Below are 24420 nucleotides of genomic sequence, written 5' to 3'. Positions count from 1 at the left end.
GATGAGTTCTCTTGGGCGCCGCCGCCACCGCCGTAGGCGGAGGCGGTCATCTTTGATCTTGCACCGGCCGATTGATCCGAGCGTACGAGCTTGATGTATCGACCAACCCACGAACGCGAGAAATCAGGGACTCGAGGGAAAACCGGAGCGTTTCCTCAGCGAGGAAAACAACGCCTATATATGGTATATATGTACATGATCGGTTAGGTATGGAAATTTGAGAAGAGATGTGATCGGAAGATACGTACGTGATCGGTTAGGTGTGGAAATACTCCTACGTGTTTGTGTTCAAACCCCATACATACAGCCTCCTTGTATATCACCTAATCGATAAAACTCGATTCCCTACCATCGACCGACCAACGCTTTATTTGTAGACTCATCAGAAGATCAACGCCAAGATGACGTCGACCAACGCCACAGCCTGCGGCGGCGGCGCTCGAGCGAACACACCGGCAGCGGAGCGGTGGTCCAGCCTCCCCGGCGATCTCCTGTCCATAAGCTACCTCCGTCTCACCACCACGACTGCATCGCGGCACCTGCCACGCAGCGCTCTCCCATGGTTGATCCTTGACCCGAGCGGCGCCCACAGGACGAACCGCGTGTACTGCCCGGAAGAGGGTGTGGTCCTGCCTCGGCTCTCTCTCCCCGGCGAGGCCGTCCAAAGGTGCTCCTCCCAGGCGCCGTTCAGAAGTGGCGCTCTCTGCCCACACACGGCCACACACGGATGATCCTTTACTTCTGCGGAAGGTCGTGTTCTCGGAGCAGCCCACTCTGAGTAGTTGTATCCTCGCCGGAGTCACCAGGATGCACATGCTCGTGGTTTACAAGGTTGGCTGCCCCGAGGCCGGCTGGACGGTACGAGGACTACGTGGGAACGATCGTCTTATGAGCTGTTCGGTGGAGCATCTGGCCTGCGGATTAACATGGCTAAGACTGCCGCCATGCCAATTCGATGTTCGGCCGAGCAAATGGGGTGGATCTCTGAGATTCTGGGTTGCCAGATTGGGTCTTTTCCTTGTCACTACCTCGGCCTGCCGTTAAACCTGCGACGTCTATCTGCGGTCCAGCTTCAAGACCTGGTTAACCAAGTGGCCGTCAGATTGCCGACATGGAGAGGAGCTTCTCTCCCGATCAGCAGCCGGCTAATCCTGGTCAAATCCGTGTTATGCGCAATCCCGATCCATGCCATGCTTGGCCAGTGCCTTCCCCCAAGGACGATCAAGGCAATCGTCAAAATCTGTAGGGGCTTCCTTTGGTGCGGAAAAGAGGAGGCTAACGGTGGACAATGTAAGGTGGCTTGGAGGAATGTTTGTGCGCCCAAGTGGGCTGGAGGTTTAGGCATACCGGATCTTCGCTGGCTCAACTCCGCGCTCCAAGCACGCTGGGCATGGCTTCAACGCACGGACAGCTCACGCCCATGGAAAGGCTTCGAGATCAGCATCTCTGAGGAAGCGCGTTCAATCTTCAGAACAGCTACAATCACACATGTGGGAGATGGCAAGGAGACCCTGTTTTGGACCAGCGCCGCTGACAGACTCCCGCTTCATGCCGCCATGGTTCCGGCTGCAGCTTCTCCGATCCAAGACGCTCGTGAGACTTGACGTCACCCTTGAACCGCGCGCCGCCTATATGTATGAGTACGAAGGATTTGAGGACCTCCAGATTGACCACTCTACGGGTGACGGGGAGACTCGGCTGGGTTCTTTTCTAAAGACTCCATGCCTATGGTGGAAGGAGCTCATCAACCTTCCGAACTAGACGCCTCCGCCTCCTCCTCCTCCTCCAGCCAGTCAGGGCACTCCGCCTCCTCCTCCGGTGAGTGATTAGGGCACTCAGCCTCCTTCTCCGGCGCGTGGCGGCACTTCGCCTCCTTCTCTGCCTGCGCCGGCGCGCACGAGCAGCCAACCTCCTCCTTCTCCGCCTCGCCAACAAGGGCGGAAGAGACCCGCCGCTGCCCCGATTGCTCTGGCGCGTTGTACTCCTTCTCCTCCGCCTCGTAAGCAAGCACGAAAGAAGACAGCCGCAGCCGCTCCGTTTGCTCTGGCTTCTAGCAGTACAGCCAGAGACGGGAGGCAATACAGATACGGTCAACCTCTCAAGCCTCTAGAGAAGTTACCGTACGAGAGGTCCGTGGAAGAAACCAGGAAGATCGTGGAAAAAGAAGTGAAGGACTTCTTTGAAGGGGTGAAAGCAAAGAGACATCCACCTCCGGAGGAGAAGGTAGATCCGGTGAAAGCAAAGCGCACTATCGATGCCCTGAGGAAACCACCAAAGTCTCCGCCAAAAACCAACTATGAGCGCATTACTGAAAATGTATATCTCGAAGCGGAGCGGTCGGGAAGTACTAGAAGTGATCAAAGGTTGAAAGAACGACGAGCAGCTGGGAAAAAAATTGCCCAGCTCGGCGAACAAGCGAACGAATCGTGCCCCCCGCTCAATGTGTCTAGCAACATCGTCGTTAATGATCCGGGGATGGTGCCCGGTTATAACAATCTTGGAGATTACCTGCCCGACGATGTTCATTATGATTTCTTGGAGGTGGACGAACACAGATATGAGTACGGGAAGCCTCTCGTCAAAGATGAAAAATCTCTGACAACGATGATGCGAAGATTCCATGACTGGTACATGAAAACCTGCAGAGAGTATGGGGGGGACAAATACTTTGTATCTGAGAGTTAAAGAGGAGCACGACCTCGTTGGAATTGATCTGTTCTATGTTCCATTTGAGGAGTTCTTCCAGTTCTTCAATCAAAAGGCTCTCGATAAATTAACGGTCACTTGCTACTATCTGTAAGTACTACTTCTATCATTAAGTCTCTATATATAGCTCAGCTCTTTCATTGCATGTATTTATAATTATCCTTACTATATTATGCAGATTGAAGATCGTAGAGTGCAGAAAAGCAGAAATATATGATATTGGGTTCATTAACACAAATCTCATAGACGAATTTCAGGTTAAAAAGAGCGCCAAAGAAGCCAAGGCCAACTTGCTCAAATCATTGATAATAAATCAAAACAAAGATTTAATAATCTTTCCTTACAACTTCAAGTGAGTGTTACTGTCGTGTGCATATTCGGTTTCCCTTATTACTCGAGCGAGGTTATAGTAATGTAATTGATGAGTTATGCATGCGTGCGCAGCTTCCACTATATTCTCCTGGAGATTAAGTTTGAGCAGGGACTAGTAACTGTCTTAGACTCGAGAAGAAAAGATCCCGAGACCTATGCGGACATGACTAAAATTCTCAACAAGTAAGTTCAATCGATCATTATTGCACCATATCGGCAACTTTTTGTTCATTTCCTGGTATCTCAAGTAATAATTTTTTTCTCTTGCAGGGTTTGGAAAAAGTTCACCGCAGAAGCTCCGGGACTGCCGAAGGAGCTGCGATATACATACCCAAAAGTAAGTACTACTAGCTAGCTAGTTGCGCGCATCTCCCGTTGATTATTGCTACTTTCATCAATGCCATTTATAATGCTTCATTATCAGTTTGATTGACCTCTATTTCTTGTAAAGTGCTTGTGGCAGGAACAAGGGAATGATTACTGTGGATACTACGTGTGCGAGTTCATCTAACGCGACTTGCAAAGATAAGCGGGGCTACTCTAAAAGACAATATGAAGTGCGTAAGCAATAATATTCACAATTTTATTTTATTACACCATCATTTCTGTTGAGTTTCATTCATATATATGTATTAACCCCGTTCTTCAAATTAGACGTGACAGATGCGGAATGAACTCTTACCACAAGATCACATTAAAGCAATTCAAGAGGAATTGGCGGGATTCTTTCTTGACCACGTCATCAATAAAGCCGGAGAATACCATGTGGAACTTGAGTTCAAATGCTAGAGGTTTGTAAGAGATCTTACATATTGGATATGTATGTAACCAGTAGCGTCGGATAGATAATACGAAAACTTGTTGTTCGACCAATCTCTCGGGGAAGGAGAGGTCGATCACTTCTCTCGGTATGCATGACGAACAATTTTGTACTTAATGGTTTCCTTCATTTTCTTACTAGCTAGCGTGTCGAGGGCCTCTCTATACGTATAGTACGTAGCATCGACCAAGCACGGAGATAAGAGATGACACTTCTCTCTATTAATTAATTAGCTACCTAACACAATATATGAAACACCTTAATTAACCATACAAAACCCCCAAATCCACCCCCCTTTCAGAAAAAAAAACAAAAACCTAGCCCCTGAACAGCTGACGCGTGGATGTCTATTGGTCCCGGTTGGTGCCACTAACCGGGACTAAAGGGCCTCCTACCTGGGCTCACAGCACCGGCCACGTGGAGGCCCATCTGTCCCGGTTAGTATAAGAACCGGGACTAAAGGCCTAGGGCATTAGTAACGACCCTTTAGTCCCGGTTCCCCAACCGGGACAGATGGGCCTTATGAACCGGGACCAATGGCCCTTTTTCTACTAGTGTAGCGAGGTGGGACTAAACTCCCACCACCACGCCGCTGTGCAAGGCCTTTGGTCTCGGTTGGTGGTACCAATCGAGACTAAAGGGGCCCAGTGGTACCGGTTCGTGGCACCAACCGGGACCAATGCACCCCCTTTAGTCCCGGTTGTTGTCACCAACCGGTACCAAAGGCCTCTGCTTCCCGCCCTTTGGGCTGCTGAAAAGAGGCCTTTGGTCCCGGTTGGTGGCACCAACCGGGACTAAAGGTGGCATTCGTCCCGGTTGCTGTCACGAACTGGGACCAATGCTTCGTCTATATAACTAGCACTTGTGAAAATTTTCATTCAGTTCGTCTTCCACGCCCCGACGACGGCGCCAGGCTGCCCCTCTGCGCCTCGCCATCGCCGTCGTCGCCCTGCCTTCGACGCCGTCCCGCGCCGCCCAGACGCCGTCGCCGCCCCGCGCCCCCTGCCCTGACGCCGCCGGCCCTGCCTCCTCGTCGCCCGTCGCAGCGCCCTTCACCGTCGCCGTCGCCGCGCCCCTCACCGTCGCCATCCCCGTGCCCTGCCTCCTCGTCGCCGCCCCCTTGCGCAGTGAGCTCATATGAACTTTCCTAATTTAGATGCGTAGTTAATTTAGATGTGTAGTTAATTGAGTTGTTGTAATTTGTTCATATTGTGTTAGATTTTTTTTCTGTTCATAGATTTTTTGGTGATATTATTGTTGAATATGCAAATTTTTGTATGTTCATATATATGCAAAGAATATGCCAATTTTTTCATAGAATTTTTATGATTTTTTTCTGTTGTAATTTTGTTCATAGAATTTTTATTTTGTTCATAGAATTTTTATGATTTTTTCTGTTGTAATTTTGTTCATAGAATTTTAATGATTTTTTTGTTCATAGAATTTTCTTTGTTAATTTATGTATATGTTCATATTGTGTATGTATAGGAAAATTGTGTATGATCAAAGTCATTTATGTATATATTCGTATTTAGAAGAGAAAGCAGGAGAGGAAAAGGGAAAATAAGAAGAGAAAGTGTTTAATATAATTAGTTAAAAAAATAGTAAAATTAGTTAAACTAGTTTATTTTTAATAAGTACTATTTTATTTTATTTATAATAAGTGCTTAGTAGTTGAACTAGTTAATTTAATAAAACTAGTTTATTAAGAGTGGCGTTTTGGTGGCCGAGCACCGTGCAGGCCGAAATCTGGCGTCGTGCAGTAGAGCGTGGCGATGTGTGCATGCTTTTTTCGTTGGAGGAATACGGCAGCTGCTCAGTTGAAATACATGCGTGCCGTGGGCTGCTGTGCCAGCGGTGTACGTGGGCCTTGGGTGCGCGCTGGATACGCAAGCACGTCATGTGCTTGCTGGGCTGATTTGAAAATAGCACATGTAGGTAGCGGTGGCAGGTATGGGCTGGTGCGCCATTAATCCTGGGCCCAACTGGCGATGCAGGCTTAACGCCCGAAGCGGTGCTTCTTCTTAGCCTCGTCAGGGCACTCATCCCCTTCCAGTTCGTGGCTGTGCGGAGCGGCGTCTCGCCATGGATGGCCTCCGGGCCTCGAGTTCTTCTTTGAGGAAGCAGAGTCAGGGTAAGAACCAATCTCGCGTCCCTATATCTCGTTCCGTTGCTTGCCCCGGGGAAGGGAACATTAATTTGATTTGGTGTTCTGCTACTTGAATCCACCCCTGTTCATTCTTGAGTTATTCTTTGTCCCTGGTGTTGGCTGGATCTGACTAGATGAGAAGTGTGTATGTAGTGCAGATTGGTTCCTAAGGCTGATGCGGGTGATATTTTGGGTGGCGGAATCGATGTTGTGGAGTCTGTGGTTGCTTCCATTCATGAAGGGCGCGAGCGCTCCTCTTATGTGATTTCTTCTGAGCCGATGGACGGTGGCAGCGGTAAATAGCAGTTCGGGGTGGTGGACGCGAATCTCGGCTCATACATAAACGGTGGGAGTGAGATCATTGGTGACTCAAACGATATGGCGGCTCAAAAAACGTCCATTGCATCTATGGAAGAGGAGGGAGATGCAGAAGGGGTCGTCGTGAAGAAATCAAAGGCCTCCTGTTGGACTCGACGGTAAGAAACACACACTCATCTGTCGGTTACTTTGCTGCGATGCCAGAGATTGTACCTCCATGAAAGCATTTTTCTGTAAGACCAGATATTGAATCTCCCTGTACTTGCCTGTAACGAGAAAAAACGCATATACAGAGTTCACCCCCATGTAGAAACAATTCCTTTTTGTCTACCTCTTATAAGCATTCTTGCTAGCTTAGAATCATAATTTTTGTTGATTCTTTATCAAAAGATGAACATTATTTTTTCAGAAAAACCTCTGTTTATGACGCTCTGTACAAGTAGAGAGTACATTTACCACCGTTTTTGTGGGGGGAATGCAGTGTTAGAATTGGCAACGCGCCAGAAGAGAGGGATGCCAACCCAAGCAGAGTCCCTGCCCTCGAGGCTTCAATAAGAGCTTATGCAGACAACAAGGTTGGCACTGTTGTTAACCCGACGCTTGGAACTAGCTTTGACACAGTTGAAGAAGCACCGTGTCCTCCCGCGGCGGCTCAGGCGGGCATCGGCGGCCGCTTCTGGGCCTTATTGGCTACGGACGAGGAGGATGCCAACGGAGATAGCGACGACTCAGAGGGTTCGCCGCCGTCGCCTACGCCTTCGGATTTGATTTGTGATTTATTTCATGCAGGTTATGACGAAGATGAGGTGGCCACTACCGTAGACACGGTTGTGCCGGTGGAGGATCTGGCGCGGGTTGGGCTTCTTCCGGACGAGAGGAAGGAATTGGTGCGCCGTGTCGTTCACCGGAGAAATGCGGCATCGGCGGTCAGGCCGTGGAAGGGACCTTTACCTAAGGTACGCCTTCCAAATCTTACTCTTTTCGACATGATTAGGCCGGATTCGTGGATTACTGTTAAGAAAAGAAAGAACGTGAAGCGGATGGGCGTTCGTCCGGCGCCGGCAGCGGCCGTGGCGTCCGCGGTGACAACCCAGATCGCTGAGATGCGAGCGATACGTCTGAATCATCTGGTGGGCTGCGATGGGCCGACTTTGTGGCGGTCGGGGCCGCGAGGAGATGGGCCAGGGATGGATGGGTATGTGGCCCAGGCTAGACCGGACCCGAGTCCCTCACGTAGCAATCCCCCATGCACGTACGCAGCGATCGTTCTTTCTTCCGATACTGCGCCGCTGGCTGCTGTTGCTAGGGTTCCTAGGCGGGGGACTCCTGGCTTCCCGGCGTGCGGATTTGGTCGGGCGAAGAGAATCCCACCTCTCAAGGCCATGGCTGGCCGCGGGGCGGCAGCGCCGCCTGCCAAAAAAACCACCGCGTCGGTTCCAGCAGGTCGGGGTGGGGCTGCGCCGCCGCCGGCTGCGGGAGCCGGACATGGTGCACCGGTGCCAACTGTCCAGAGGCCGCCGGCGGGTGGTGGTGGGGCGCCTGGCTCCCTTGGTCGCGGCGCTGGCAACCTGGGCACCCAGCCGCCGGGGCATGTGCCGCTGCTGACTACGGCCGGTCGGGGCAGGCCGCGGCCTCCGGCGCCAGGCGTGGCTACCGTGCAGCCGACTGCGGGTCGGGGCGGGACTCGGCCCCCGGCGCCGGGCGTGGTTACCGTAGTGCAGCCGGCGGTGGGTCGGGGTGGTGCGGCCACAAGGGCTATGCCAATGCCTCTCGGCAACCAGCCTCGTGCCGCGCCTCCGCCTCACTACGTCGCGCGGCCTGCTCAGAATCGTTCGGGACCGTTGCAGACGAGACAGAGTTCGAACACTAGAGAGTCCTTTGATCCTCCCCGAGGTCAGTGGGGGGACGATGGTTCTGATGCGTATGGAGATGGACAGCATCGTGGTTCCTCATCTACGGGAGGCGGCCGTGGCTATGCCTGGCAGAGTGATGGGTCTGCTGAGAGATCGTTTCTCATCCCGGCAGGTGGTTTTGTCGAGGGGGCTTCCGGCCCGGATCATCGTCAGAGAGGAGGCTTTCGTGGCCATCGTGGTCATCGGGGTGGGGGCCGTGGGAGATTTCGCCGACCGCCCCCGCCCAGGGCAGTTGATCCTGCGGCGTCTACTGCGGAGTCTGACCATACTTCCACCGAGCTTCCTTCCCAGGCGATGGAGGTGGTGAACGCCTTAGCCAGTGTCGAGGTTCCTGAGGCTGGGACGGTGGATGAGGCTACTGACAGGTCTGATGCCGACAGGGCGTCCAAATATGCACGTAAGAAGGAGAGGATGATTTGTTACCGTTGCGGTGAGAAGGGCCACTTCATTGCTGAGTGTGTGGCCCAGCTGTGCGAGTCGTGTGGCAAGCCTGCACATGACTCGGGGGAGTGCCCGTTGTTGCGTGACCTGCTTCCGACGCTGAATATTTATGGAGTCTATTGTGCTGAGCTCATGTTTTTTGAGTCCCCGGCGGCGAGAGAGGTCCCGGAGGATACCCTGAGCTTGACTACCGGGATTGTGAAAGCAATCCAGGGCGAGGTGACTGAGGCACAGATTGTGAGGAGGCTTCAGGAGCTGGCTCCCGGGGATTTTCGATGGGAATTGGTGCCTATCAAGGACAGGTCTTTTAAGGTTGATTTCCCAACTGTGGATGATTTGCAGAGATTGTTGAGCTTTGGCTTGTGTAGAGTACCCGGTACTAAGTGTATCCTGGAGTTCCACGAGTGGAAGCGGGTTGAGCCTAAGGGAAAGCCGCTTACGCAGGTCTAGTTGCGGTTTACAGGGGCTCCATCTAAGCCTTTGCAGGATGCTCGAGTGGTGGCTAGTATGGGCATCATGGTGGGGAAGACAGAAAAAGTGGATATGGCTTTCACACGTGCCCATGGGGTGGCCCGGCTATTAGTGAGTGTTCTGGATATTGAGTTCGTGCCCGATAAGGTCAACTGGACCTACAGGGGAGAGGTGTTCCCGCTAGACATCGAGTTTGAGGACACTGATTTATTTGATGATGCGGTTAATGGTAACGATGTTGACATGCACGATAGTGATGGCAATGCCGGGGCCAAGGGGGCACCGTCAGATGAGCCCACGCGCGAGGGGTCTAATGGTTCTCACCCAACTTCTTAGTTGCATGGGGATGGGACGGGGGTTGAGCCTGCAGCTTCCCCAGCGGTGCCCATGACTACTCTGCGTTTTGGGTCCTTTGAGCCAGCCTCGGCACCTCCCAGACTATGGAGTGACCGGGTAGATTCTGATGATTCTCTTGAGCACACGCTCCCCCCGTTGGAGTTCGAGGGGGATGCTGGATTGTTTGCTGGACGGCCGACAAGGTCTTTGGTCGGAGCTTCGGAGAGGAGTCCGGAGGGTGCGTCCCTTGTCCTGGCGCCTCACGTGGACGCGACTCCGGTGTCGGCGTCTACGGGTGAGATGGGTCGTGGGGGAGGAGCTTCGGGGCAGGTGGCCTCGCCTTCTCCCAACCCCATCCCGATCTCGGTGGCGTCGGTGGCGCCGGCCCCATGTGGGTCGGCCGGTGTGGGGAGCGGGAGCCCGAGGCAGGCGGCCTCGGCTCCTGCTTCCCCGACGTTGGCGGTAACCACTGCGGCAGCAGCTGCGTTGGGGGGGGGGTGCTGGGGCAGGAGGCCTTGGCTCCTTCTTCGCCCTCGACGATCAGGAGGACCGTCTCTTCCTTGCCGATGGCTCATACGTCTGAGCCGGCGGCTGAGGTCGGAGGAGGGCGCGGGCAGGCGGCCCCCCGTCATCTCCTCTTCGCTCCTAACCATGGCCAGGGTCCCTAGTGTGGGACTCCCGTTTAAGGGGATCGGGAGCCCGCAGACGCCTTCTCTAGTAACCCCGATAGAGCCTTTGAGGGACTCTGTGCCAGGTGTTACTAGGGAGGAGGTTGTCGCGTTTGGCGGGATCCCGGACCCTATCGCCGAGGGGAGACGGATGAGTGCTCGCATCCTCGACATCCCTGAGGTGGATGATATGCAGCAGCGGTGCACTATGAGGGCGGCCAAGCTTCAGGAGGCTGCCTTGTCTTCCGGTATGTCCGTCAACCTATCTAATTCCTTATTGCATTTTTCTAATGAGGAGATTATAAATAATGCAAACCAATTAGGAGTTTCACTAGGTGCTACGGATAGTGAGATTACCAATTCGGTGAATGATTTATTAGATTTGGAGGCGGAACGTGCCTTAGAGACTATTCGTAATCTTGTAGCCGTTAAACCAATGAAGGATGAGGAGATTGATGCGTTAGGGGTCAGAGTGCTCGATAATCTGTGTGCGGATTTAGCACCCCCCAATCGTGACTCTGAGGAAGATGATGTACCCCTAGAGAATGATGATAGTAATATTTGTGAACCCGGTTATGAGGACCGGGCGACAGAGCCTAGTAAACCTAAGCGTAAGTGGAAACGGAAGATCTATCCCGATTCCGCAGTTCGTAGGAGTGCTAGGATTCGAACCACTAAAAAATTCCATGATGAATTATGAGAGGAATATTTTGGAATAACAGAGGTCTGAAGGACTTGGCTAAAAGAAGATTCCTTGCCGAGGCAGCTTTAGAGCAGAGGTTAGATTTTGTTGCTCTATCGGAGACGGGTAGAGATAACTTTGCACCCCAGTTTCTCTCTTCTCTGGTGGGTGGTATTGATTTTTATTGGCATTGCCTCCCTCCGCGAGGAAGGTCGGGTGGTATCTTACTGGGTGTGAGATGTGACTTGCTTGAAGTCCGAAGTGTAGTGATGGGCGACTTCGCGGTGAAGTTTCGAGTCAGGTCTAGGATAGATGGTTTTAACTGGGCTTTGGTGGCGGTGTATGGTGCCGCACAGCCCGAGCTTAAAGCGGAGTTTCTGGCGGACCTTGTTCGTATCTGTGGCTCAGAACAGCTTCCAATTTTAGTTGGAGGTGATTTCAATATCATCAGGAGGAGAGAGGAGAAGAACAATGATAACTTTGACGGCAGATGGTCGTTTATGTTCAATACCATTATTGAAAGCTTGGATCTGAGAGAGATAGAGCTTTCTGGTAGAAAGTTCACCTAGGCTAATGCTCTGCCACACCCAACCTATGAAAAACTTGATCGAGTTCTTGCGAGCGTGGAGTGGGAACAAAAGTTCCCTCTGGTGACGGTGCAAGCTCTTTCAAGGGGAATATCTGATCATACCCCATTGTTCATGGACTCAGGTGAGCCGAACCATGTGGGTAACAAGAACACCTTCTCCTTCGAGATGTCATGGTTTGAACGTGAGGGGTTTTTGGACTTGATTGCCAGGGAATGGGATAGAGGTGTTGGAGGCAAGACTGCGTTACAGCGTTGGCAGAATAAGATTAGGCATTTGAGAAGTTTCTTACGGGGCTGGGCTAAGCACCTCAGTGGTGTGTATAAGATGGAAAAGGATAGACTCCTTGCTCTTATACAGGCCCTGGACATACAGGCCGAATCCACTATCTTAACGTCAACTGAGCTTCAGGATAAAAATGAGGCGGAGAAGAGGTTGAAAGAACTGCTCCGCGAAGAAGAATTGAAGTGGGCTTTGCGTGCTAAAGTCCGCAAAGTGGTCCAAGGGGACGCGAATACTCAGTTCTTCCATTTGATAGCCAATGGCAAGCACAGAAAGAAGCGTATCTTTCAGCTTGAGCAAGACGAGGGTACTATTTTAGGCCAGGATAACCTAAAAGCATATATTACCGACTATTATAAGCAGTTGTTTGGACCTCCGGAGGATAATTGTGTGTCCCTCGATGAGTCCAGGACTGAGGATGTGCCTCAGCTATCGGCTGCCGATAATGATATTCTGGTTGCCCCGTTCTCAGAGAAGGAGGTGTTTGATGCTATTGCACAGATGAAAAACAATAAGGCTCCCGGACCGGATGGATTCCCGGCAGAGTTCTATAAAAAATGTTGGCACATTATTAAGGGGGATTTACTACCTATGTTCCATGATCTGTTCTCTGGCCAGCTTCAATTATTTCACTTGAATTTTGGGACTATCACACTGCTTCCCAAGAAGACGGATGCGGTGAGAATTGAGCAATTCAGGCCGATCTGTCTCCTCAATGTTAGTTTCAAAAATTTCACCAAGGTCGGGACAAACAGACTCACACAGATTGCGCATTCTGTGGTGCAACAGTCTCAAACTGCTTTCATGTCGGACAGAAATATCCTTGAAGGGGTGGTCGTCCTGCATGAAACACTCCATGAAATCCATTCCAAAAAATTAGATGGAGTAATTTTTAAGGTGGATTTCGAGAAAGCGTACGATAAGGTCAAATGGCCATTCCTCCAACAGTCATTGCGTATGAAAGGTTTTGATGAAGCCTGGCGCCGACAGGTTGAATCATTTACGCAAAAAGGTAGTGTGGGAATTAAAATTAATGATGACATAGGTCATTACTTCCAGACACATAAAGGCCTAAGACAAGGAGATCCGACGTCCCCTATCTTGTTTAACATTGTGGTGGATATGTTAGCAATTTTGATAGGAAGGGCTAAGGAAAATGGTCAAGTAGGTGGATTGGTACCTCATCTAATTGATGGATGTGTATCCATCCTTCAGTACGCTGATGATACAATCATCTTTATGGAGCATGACTTGGCCAAGGCGAGAAATATGAAGCTGGTGTTATGCCTATTTGAACAATTAACCGGGTTAAAGATTAACTTTCATAAGAGCGAGCTGTTCTGCTTTGGGGGCCAAAGATGAACAGGAGGCTTATAGGCAATTGTTTGGGTGTGAGTTGGGAGAGTTACCCTTCTCTTACCTGGGGATTCCAATCCACCATCGTAGGCTGACTAACAGAGAGTGGAAGTGCATTGAGGATCGGTTTGAGAAAAAAATGAGTTGTTGGAAGGGTAAGCTCATGTCATACGGAGGCCGATTAATCCTGATTAACTCGGTGCTCACGAGTATGCCAATGTTTCTCCTATCGTTCTTTGAGGTCCCAGTTGGTGTTAGGAAGAGACTGGACCTCTATCGATCGCGTTTCTTTTGGCAGGGTGATGAGCTTAAAAGAAAATATCGGCTTGCTAAATGGGACATCATCTGTAGACCGAAAGACCAAGGGGGTCTAGGTATTGAGAATCTAGAAGTTAAGAATAAATGCCTTCTTAGCAAGTGGCTGTGGAAGCTCTCATTGGAGAATGATGCTATGTGGGCTCAAATCCTTCGCAGCAAGTACCTCCAGACAAAAACTTTGTCCCAGGTTACTGTCAGGCCGACCGATTCGCCTTTCTGGAAAGGCTTGATGAAAGTCAAACAGTCGTTGTTTAATAGGACGAAGTTTGTTCTTGGAAACGGCATGAGTACACGTTTCTGGGAGGATACTTGGCTTGGCGAGACACCCTTGGCCTTCCAATATTCGTCTTTATACCGTATTGCTCAACGACGTGAGGTGTTTGTTGCATCGGTCTTTCAATCTATCCCCCTTAATATTCAGTTCCGACGAACGCTAACGGGAAACCGTTGGGAAGAATGGCTCCATCTAGTTAGGAGACTGATGGAAGTCCAGCTTTCACAACAACCCGATGAATTACGCTGGAAACTGACTAAGTCTGGAGTATTTACGGTTAAATCAATGTATATTGATGTTATTAATTCAAACTCCATTCCTACGTCCAAGCATGTTTGGGATGTCAAAGTTCCTTTGAAAATAAAAGTGTTTATGTGGTTTGTCCATAAACAAGTTATTTTAACTAAGGACAACCTCATAAAGCGTAATTGGACAGGACCTACTAGGTGTAGTTTCTGTGATCGGGATGAGACTATCAAACATCTCTTTTTTGATTGCCCGTTAGCCAAGGTACTTTGGCAGAAGGTCCACATTGCTTTTAGTATCAATCCACCGAATTCTGTTTATGCGTTATTTGGGACATGGCTTAATGGGATTGAGCCTAACTTAGCGAGACATATTCGGGTTGGTGTTTGTGCGTTGCTGTGGACTATCTGGACTTGCAGAAATGATTTGGTTTTTAACAGAATATCATGTATACATTTTTTGCAGGTCATATTCCGAACTACGGCACTGATCCGTTCGTGGTCGCTACTCACCCAGACGGAGGCCAGGGAGCATTTGGTTACTGGGTCTTTCCGCTGGGAGATGGTAGCTCGGGATATTTTCAACCGGTTTGGATGGCGGTCATGTAATAGGATAGGCATTTAGATTTCCTATCTATTCTTCTATTCTTTTAGCCAGCCGGTTGTGGCATCTTTTCTCGGCTAGTTGGTGTTTCTAGTCCCTGTTGGCTCTGTGTGAGCTGTCTGTGCTTTTTTATTATTTGTGGAGACCTTTGGAACCATGTTGACACTACCTTATTTGGTTAATAAGATGGCCGTATGCATCTTTCTGATGCAGAGGCCGGGGAATCAGCCCTTTTCCAAAAAAAAATATGTGTTTTACAACCTATACTCCTGGGAGACAGGGTTTGGCGTTAGGTATGCCAAAAGCAGGCTGAACGTCCATTGGAAAAAATGCATGCAGGAGTTTGTATGCGTGTGTGCGGTGAGCACGATTCATTAATTCAAAGAAGAGAAATGTTTTCCAGCATAATTTTTTTTTGTTTTTTATGCTCTCATACCTTACGGAAAAACTATGCAGGGCAAGCCATTGCAATCGAACAGCCGCTCAACGAGGTGTGGATGCCCCGCTTTGATGTGGGTGCTTAGATCGGATGATAAAGGGTGGTACATATGTGAACACAAAGCAGAGCACAACCATGCAGTCTCAGTTAACTACATGGAGAAGCTCCACTAGAAATCTCACCGGCACATAGATCGATACACCAAAGACTTGGTGGAATAGCTAAGAGAAAACAATATAAGCCTGAGCAAGGTTTACAGTGTGGTTGGCAGTTTTTTTGGATCTGTGAAGGAGGTGCCATCCACAAAGAGATCTCTCAAAACTATTTGTTGGAAACTTAATAGAGAGCGCAGTCTGAAAATAATGCTACAAAAACAATAGAGGTGTTCAACGCAATACGGGCTGAAGAGCCTGAGTTCAAATACAGTGTACAGGTTGATGGTGATGGTCGAGTCAAGACTTTGATGTGGACAACAGGGAGAAGCATTGAGAAGTTTAAGTGTTTTGGCGATGTTATGACGTTTGATACGACATACAAAACTAATCTATACGACATGCCATTTGGCCTCTTCGTTGGTGTCAATAATCACTTTCAAAGCATTAATTTTGGAGGGGTGCTGATGAGCGATGAGAAAATCGAAACTTTTAAGTGGATATTCATAGAGTTCTTTCACATGATAGGAGCGCCACAACCACACACAATCCTCACAGGTGAATAAAAAAATGTTCTGAGTTTTTTAGGAACGTTGATCTTCCTTTTAGGCTTGCTGTGAAAATGTTTTCCTCCTTTAATGTGCTGACATAAAACTGTTGTTTTCAGACCAAGCTCGTGCAATGGAGGTTGCCATAGAAGATGTCATACCACATACAACACATCGGTGGAGTGAAAGTGCAAACCATTTGCTGAAAGGATATGTGCCACCAGGATCCCCGATGCACCTTTTCGTCAGGCAATATGAGAAGATGTAATTTGACAGAGATTCAGAGGAGAGTTATCAAGAGAAGAGAACCAAACTGGGATAGCGAGGCATGTAAAGAAGGATTCAAGGGACAAATGGTGTAAAAATGAATTCCGCGTCCAGGTCAACAAGCGTGCTGACGAATTCAAATGTGAATATGGAATGTTTGAACATTTTGGCATGGTGTGCAGCCATGCACTGAAGGTGCTTTTCTCTCGTTGGTCCTCTGTTCTACGTACAAGACAAATTATGCCCAAGAGCAAACAAAAAAGTGTAGATTTTGTCACTTATCTTTTTCTTTTGTTCGCAGGTAATGATACAGCTTGGTCTGCAGGAGGTTCCAGCCGGGCACATAGTGAAGCGTTGGACAAGGGATGCAAGGGATATACTCCCTCCAGAGTTTTTGCGTTACCAAAAGGACTAGGGTCCTCTCAAGTACTCTTCGCGGCGACATAATAATCTGCATCTGTTGTGCCTTGAAATTGTTAGACTCGGTGACAGCAATGTGGATGCATATACTCTTGCGATGGAGCAACTAAGAAATGTGAAAACATTGCTGGAGCCGGTGGCTGCTATACGTGATGGCATGGGGTTATCAGATAGAGAGCTGGCAGGTGATTCTGCAGGTTCAGCTACAGCACACAAGCAGCATTTTGGCCCAACAAATCAGGTGCAAAGTGCCTCACAATGTTCATATAGCTTTGCAGCGCCATCAAGGAAGAGACCAGCTGGGCGCCCCACGACAAGCCACGACAAAGCACCATACGAACAGCCAGCTAAGAGAACTAGGTTCTGTTCAATCTGTCGGGGCCAAGGGCACAAGAGCACAACATGTCCGCAGCGCGCTGATCTTCCAAAGGCTCCAAGGGAGTCACCTCGTTGCTCCAGGTGCAGCCTGACAGGCCACAGAAGGAACACCTGCACCAACACGCCCAAGGCAGACTTCTATGGTTGATTTTATCTGTTTTCTATGCTTGAAGTGTGACAGTTTCATGTAACCGTGCTTGTGTGGATGTCGGACTGCTAGTGACCACTCCACATATTACGGAACCTCTATGGAGACCTCTATGTCTGTAGTATTGTTTGCTGTCAGAATATTGCTTGGGGCTGATGTGTTTTTCAGTGTGGAATATCACTTGCTTGGATCTTTTTCATTTTGTAGTGATCAAACTGTGTTGCAATGATTGGTGTACCACTTGCATGCAGAATCGTGTGGTTTTCCTTTTTGAGTAAAATTCAACTAATTTGTGATACTGTTCTGTTTTCAGCCAAAACCTCTATGTCTGTAGTATCGTTTGATGATGAAGACGAAGCCATGTCGATCTTGTTTGAGCTGGGTGCAGCTGGTATGCAGAGCCATCTCTCCTATAAATAGCCGGCGAGACCAAGGCAACGGCAGGATCCTCAACGTTCGACTCAAAACGGCTCCTTGCCGTCGCACATGTGGACCGAGTCAAATCCGGTGACGTGTACATGGGTGTCTGATATGATGCTGTGCTGCACTGCTGTACCTGCTCGTGTGCGTGTGCCCGCAAGGTTTGTTTGAATAGTAAATACGGGCGCTCGACAGCGGACCTCGTACGAATACGGTGAAAATAAGGCAGCGTCTTAATGGCTTCGCACCGATCGCAAGGAGCACAGACGGGGCTGATTCTGGCCTGCAGGGTGCTCGGCCACCAAAGGCCATTTTCGTACTTTATTTTACTATATAGAAGTAGTTTATTTTTAATAAGTACAACTTTATTTTATTTATAGTAAGTGCTTAGTAGTTGAACTATTTGATTTAATAAAACTACTTTATTTTGCTATAGAAGTAGTTTATTTTCAGCAAGAAAATTAATAGAACTAGTTTATTTTTTTAGTTCAAGCAATTATTCCCGCATCAGCGTCGACGATGCCTATCCTGCATCCTCGTCGTCGACTCGGCGGAGGAGGCCGGCTTGATCAGAGGGGCCATGTCCGGGACTGGGCTCCGCCGGGCTGGTATTGGGAGGTGCTACCTTTCGGGGGGCGTAGGTTGGTGGGGAGCCAGCCCGTCATTGACCCGATCCTTGTTTGGTGGCGGTCGCGTGGGCCAGTGACGGTGACGAGGCTTCCGGACACCACGGAGGTGGTACATCACTGTGTCAGCGAGGAGGACGAGCACGTCCGTCGCTACATGGTTGCGTTGGAGGGCAGGTTCGACAATACCTGGCAGGTTCTTCAGGGATCTCATTGGAGCTATAATCCTGTGATGGTTCCTTCTCTTTGGGTGTCCACCGCCCGCGCCGATACCCGTCGGGCGCTACGGTTCTAGCTGTATTAGCTATGCTATATGTATGATAGTATTCGAGGAGTATTAGTGATAATATTCGACGATGTACAGACACAAGAGATGATGTAGTTTTGCTTATAATTGAATGCATGCTAATTTGAATACTACTTTATTTTACGATTTGGTTTTGCTTATTGAATGCTTAAATTGGAAAAGTACTCCTACTTTGAATGCTAAAATTGGAGAGCACTATGCAAGGCGTATGCATTTGATTACTAATTGATAGCTTATATGGTTTTTGTTTTTACAGAAATCTAGAAGCCCCCTCCATCATCCGCGCCGTCGTCCCCGTCATCGACCCCCCTCCGACCTCAAGGTGAGACCAGCCAAATCTCCATGTCAATATGAGTCCTATAACATGAGTCCTCAGGTTGACTTTAAGTCTGTCGAGTCTCCACCATATATGAGATGATGAAGAATCCTGACTGTTGTCGTGGGGGTAGCTTCTCCTTCGTTCCCGTGTGCTAGACAATTTGGTGTAATGCTCTCGGGAACGAAAGGAGGAGCTACCATCACCGACAGTCACAAATGTCAGAGAGGAATCAGTGAGGGAGAGTCTCCAACCATATATATATATATATATATATATATATATATATATATATATATGAGAGAACGAAGAATCCCGTCTGTTGTCGTGGGGGTAGCTTCTCCTTCATTCCCGTGTGCTAGACAAATTGGTGTAATGCACTCGGGAATGAACGGAGGAGCTACCATCACCGACGGTCGAATATGTACACCACATGAGCTGAGAGTTTTCAAAAAAAGACTCGACAAACCGATAGTCAACCCGTGATGAATAATAATGATCTAACTTAGGTTTTTTAGTACATATATTTGATTGTAGACGTTTAATATTTGAATTATGAACATAGGAAATGTCGTACTCGGACGACGAAAGTCTCTCGGGAGAGTGCAACTGGTGCCACGACGACCGAGGTCTGTGCGACAGGCCTCACCTGGACGAAGATCGGCGCTTCAGCATTAAGCTGGAGGAGACCTTCGATGTTGAAACGGTACGCAACGACGACAACTGTTATTTTTTCATAATTAAGCACGACTTCAAATATTTCAACGTGCACTTTTCATATTTTACAATTCAACTAGCCTATCCCATGCCATGTAAGACGTTATGTCTTGGAGAGGATGGGTTTTGAAGACCATGAAAGTTTTGAAACAAAGAAAATTCACCTAAGGACCCATGATGGTGTGGATTTTGAAGTAAAGCTGTACAATTCTGAGAGCGTAACCCATTTTGGTTGCAAAAAAATGGGAAGCACTTTGCAAGATGTATGGTTTTGATGAGGGTATGCTTGTCACCATGGATATTGGTAATCCTGAAATCGAGCAATACAATATGGACATTTGGGTCCTTATTGATACGCCTCTAATTCTACCGCTATGTGAGTTTCTCAAACATAGTTATTAGCTAATTTATATTGTTTATTTCAAAATAGTTGACAGCTTATTTTCATTTACAGCTTATTTTCATTCTTCAAAGAATGTGCGGAAGATGGTAGACAAAACCCACTACACCGATGGCTCCGAATTAACTTATCAGGAGAAAAATCATCTGGTCGGATTTTGTACTGATATTGAGAATTACAATATCTACAATCAAACTCCTCAACATTATGGTCAATACGTGCCACTAGTGCACGTGTTGAACTACGGTAACTATCATGGAGATACCCTGGTAAGATTTTTTACTATTACGACATCCGTGCATCTTTTGCATACTTCTAAAACTAGTACATCATTGCTAACTATGAAGTTATTACTATGTTTTTCAACAGAGAATCCCGACGGATTGTGTGCCTCATTTGATGTATCAGAATGGCAGCCTTCGTGTTTTGAACATACATCCAGGTCATCCTACGAATCTCAACTGTTCATACCGGATTTCTCAAAGAAGTGGAGACATGCTAATCAAAGAATGGAAAAAAAATGTATGGACAGTCGTAAGGAGGTTCTTGGAAGCAAAAGGAAGCGAAGCACAAGAATTGGAGACATGATGATCTCCATTCTCCATAATGGAGAGTCAGGGTCTATATTGTTTATGCTATTTTACCTTAAAGAGGGTATTTAGGTCCTACCTAATACTGATGATCATGTGCTAAAAACAATTAAATAGGGTTGGTTCGATGACTATGAGGATGATGATCGTATGACTTGTTATTAATAACGAGTAGAAGTTGTATGATGATGATTAGTAGGACTTGTTATTATATATGATGATGCATGATGCGAGTATGAAGAGTTATTATATATCAACGGGTGAAATGAACATGGATTGGATTGAAGTGAAGGCAACATGCATGTGGTGCATGTCGAAAGTAGTACAATCCAAACTTGATCAAGTTAGGATTAGTATTACTTTCGACATGCACCACATGTTGCCTTCACTTCAATCTAAGCCATGTTTAGGGATAACAGTAGCGTTGGTAAACCAAGCACGGAGATATAACAGAGGAAACTTCTCTCTATTAGCTAGCTAATAACAACCTAAATTAACCCCCAAAACCCCTACACCAGCCCCTTTCAAAAAAAAACCTCAGCTCGCCTTTTGGTCCTGGTTGGTGTGTCACCAACTGGGACCAAAGTCTCCCCTGCCTGGGCTGGCCGCAGCGGCCACGTGGAGGCCCATTTGTCCCGGTTCGTGTAAGAACCGGGACTAAAGGCCAAGGGCATTAGTAACGATCTTTTAGTCCCGGTTTCAAAACCGGGACAAAAGGCCTTTACGAACCGGAACAAATAACCATTTTTCTATTAATGACTATCCACGATGGGGAGTAACTTAGAGTATTAACATGCATATGCGAAAATGCAAAAGAGCGGACCTGCTCTTGGTATCGATGAACGTACCTCCACATCGTGATATGGGCCACTGCAGCTGCTGTCGGGTGTCTAACTTGGAAAATAATATTATTTGATCGTATGAGTTACAGCTGGACCAACGCCCATAGCGGACGGCCGTCTAGTGGAAGACGGTACTGCTAACGACGTTTGCATAAAAGCACAAAGGGGCCCACAGTGAGCATTCATTTTGTTAGCTCCGTCCACGTTCACATATCCCTGGTGAGCGATTTCCCTTGCTGTTTGTGGGACGACCGTCAGTACAGTAGACATAGCACATTACTACTGTATTTCCCAGCTGATACCCCCGGCTGAAAGTTTCTGAACTGTCGTCAGTACAGTAGTTTATGAAGAAACACATTCCTCACCCTTCGAAGCCGCACACAGGTTAAGACTAATTGGAAGGTTGGAACGCAGAGGGGCACCTTGCTAATCCAAGTTCCAGGCAAACTGAAAACAGTGTAGTCGTGAATAAAACAAGCAGCACATCAATATATGTGGCAGAGTGATTTATGTCCACTCATCCGTCTACGCATGCCCGAGTGCTTCTCTAAACCAATTTAAACGTGCAGACTCATGGAAAAAACTTCCTCTTAATCGGGTTCCATAGATACAGCACAACCAAATACAGCAGCACGGTTCCGTTACATACAAAAATTGAAGTTCATCCACATAAAACATCCAAACCAAAGGAGGAAAAGCCGAGCCCAGGCAGAGATCATCCACGTTGACATCATCTACAACATGTTGTACAACTTCCGCTTTGCTGCACATGTTCTTACGATGGCCGCCGACTCCACGGTTTGAGCATTTGGATTCCTTCTTTGGTTTCAGAGGGAGGTCGCCCCTCTGAGGACAAGCTGTACTTCTGTGTCCTGGTTGCCGGCATATACCGCAGAAGTGCGCGCATTTGCTTGTACCGCACTCAGCTGTGCCTGTCGCTTTCGTCACACCATTGCGCTTCTTCAATTGCACCCCTCAATCATCATATGGAGGCTTATCCCTGCTGTTTGTGGGACGACCTGCCCTCGAACTGGAGCTGATAATCCTTTCCAATTGCCCACTCCGCTCCCATCAGAATGCCTGTACCTTTTAGAGTTGTTTGCCAAATTGTCTTTCTGAAGGTGAGCAAGGTGATCCGGCAGGATATTCCTGGCATCCCTCGTCCAACATTATAGAATGTGCTTCCAAGGAATCTCTTCATAGCCCAGGAAGTTGAGCACCATTGATGAACTATGGAGATGGATCATTTTTTTATCTAGGAAACGAGTCATTTTAGAACTGAAAAGCATTTCGAGAGGGACAAGCTTGAAAATACCTTAACAGCATGTAGCACAGCAGTCCCATGTGCTCAGAATTCCCACATTCACATGTTATCTCCTCACCCTGTGACAGCAGCAAAACCTCGCAAGCAACTCTACAAACAGCCTGAAGGGCATGTCATACAAATTTGTTCCCTATGCTGTGTGAAAAGTTACTGCATCTCCAAAGTAGTTGTGCTGCATCCTACAGCATGATGTTATGCATGTATCGTAATATATTCTATCCAACCGTATAAATTAAAAATTTCAGCAAGTGATGTATATTAATTCAATATATGAAAGAGCCTAGCACGTGCATCTCTTGAACTCTGACCAGGTGTGTAAAAAGAACAATTCATGTAGCATTACCTTTAATCAATCTTGCATCAGGTCTATCAAAGTGGTTCTCTTTGTGTAAATATATACACCAGCAAGATCCTGTAAAATTTAGTTTCTTCTGCAAATTTGTGAGATAGCTGTATGAAAAGGGTGCACCGTGTAATACAGCATATCAGTTCCACTTGATAAGTGTTAGAGAAAATTGCACTTTGTATGGAACAGCATAAAGAATCTATTCATATAGTGTCACCTATTAGTTGGAAAACAAGAATCTAATCTACACGCTGTAAAACAAACAGTTTAGCTCATTTTCTGGCATATTTAAATGGTATAAATAGACACAAAAGCAAATCAGAACAATATGTCATTCTCTTGAACACCTGCAGTTCTCATCCTTTCCTTTCATGATGAATAAACAGGATATCAAAGACATAATTTATGGGTGAATGGTCCACCCTATTTCTGATCACATGTGTATATCAATTGTTTGAAGTAAGCACTAAGAAGTACATATTTCTCATGTTCAGGGAGATGAATCATACTTTCTAGAACACATCAAACATAGACAAAGTTCCAATTCTTTGAGCCCTAAAGCAAGCAGGAAGGGGACTCATGTGTTGCATGCTTTAGGGAAAAACTCAGGGAATTCCAAACATCGTGGAAGAAAATTATAATCCAAAATATAAACATGAAGTGCAGTTCATCAAGCTATAATCTAATTGTTTCAGGAGATGGCATGGTGTTACCTATAATATAATTTTGAGTTTGCCTCACCGAGCAGGCACAGACGATTTCCTGCATACACTTCATCCAATTGACGCTCAGTCGGCTCTTCCCACACCTCATACAAAAGCCAGTTTCCCAGAAGTACAGGTTGTAATAACCATATGCTTCTCCCAGTGAGTCGAATGAACTACCAACTGTCAGAACAACTACTACCTCTGTTCTTCTTTAGCAAATCCCCTGAAGCTCTTCTCCAGTACGCACACCCTGCCATCACACAGCAGCCGCTTCAGGGGTGTTCTGCCAACACGTATCCTGCAGCAACAAACTACAAATTCATCAACCACACTGTGGACAAATTTGCCACACCACCAAACGGCCAACACACACTAATTAGACGACCGAGTAGTAGCTGAATCACCGAACGTCTTTTGCCCAGCCAGACGTTTGTGGGTCATCTCTCAGCACCAACTGATCCAAGTTCGCCGCAGAGGCATGTTGGCGCAGCCCTAGAACTACCTCTCTCTCACACTCGCTCGGACGTAGGTGGAAGAAGAGGAACACTGATATTTCCGACGCACATACGCCCCGCCGCACGAACGGCACCTCGACCGCACGAACAGCCGAATTTTTTTATTGAGAACGAACTCTGGCTCAGCACATACCGCAACACTTTTACATCGAGTACACGGGGGGCTTTTTATACCCAAGCTAGCTCCAATGCACACTCACAAGCCAGCCACAATGCTCGGCTCCACTACGCGCACACACGCACTAACCGGCATTAGGCCATTAACCCATGCATGCATCCACTAACAAAACCACTACATGCACGTCCATGTCCATCGCTCGTGCATCCCGCTAACAAACTACGATGCGGCTGATTTTGTAGCTGTTGGACGTATCTCCACTGCGCACGCACGCGACTGACCCTGGCACACACGCCAC

At 47.9% G+C, this 24420-nt stretch overlaps 1 long non-coding RNA gene and 1 pseudogene across 2 annotated transcripts; both read left to right on the top strand.

Annotated features, from left to right (window-relative positions):
- Window positions 1-5817: 5817 nt before the first annotated feature.
- Window positions 5818-14767, top strand: LOC125549498 (uncharacterized). Of its 2 annotated transcripts, none has more exons than XR_015600033.1 (4): window positions 5818-6032; window positions 6206-6523; window positions 7155-7321; window positions 14405-14767. It is a non-coding gene; the product is annotated as an uncharacterized LOC125549498 (long non-coding RNA). The 2 variants fall into 2 exon arrangements; XR_015600034.1 differs by having other exon boundaries at window positions 6201-6523.
- On the top strand, window positions 7347-10194 carry LOC147982325 (uncharacterized; annotated as a pseudogene).
- Window positions 14768-24420: the final 9653 nt, after the last annotated feature.

The sequence above is a fragment of the Triticum urartu genome, chromosome 3A, assembly GCF_056163025.1.
Source record: "Triticum urartu cultivar PI428250 chromosome 3A, HENAU_Tu73, whole genome shotgun sequence".
Lineage (NCBI taxonomy): Eukaryota > Viridiplantae > Streptophyta > Magnoliopsida > Poales > Poaceae > Triticum > Triticum urartu.
This window is presented reverse-complemented; position numbering and strand designations above follow the sequence as displayed.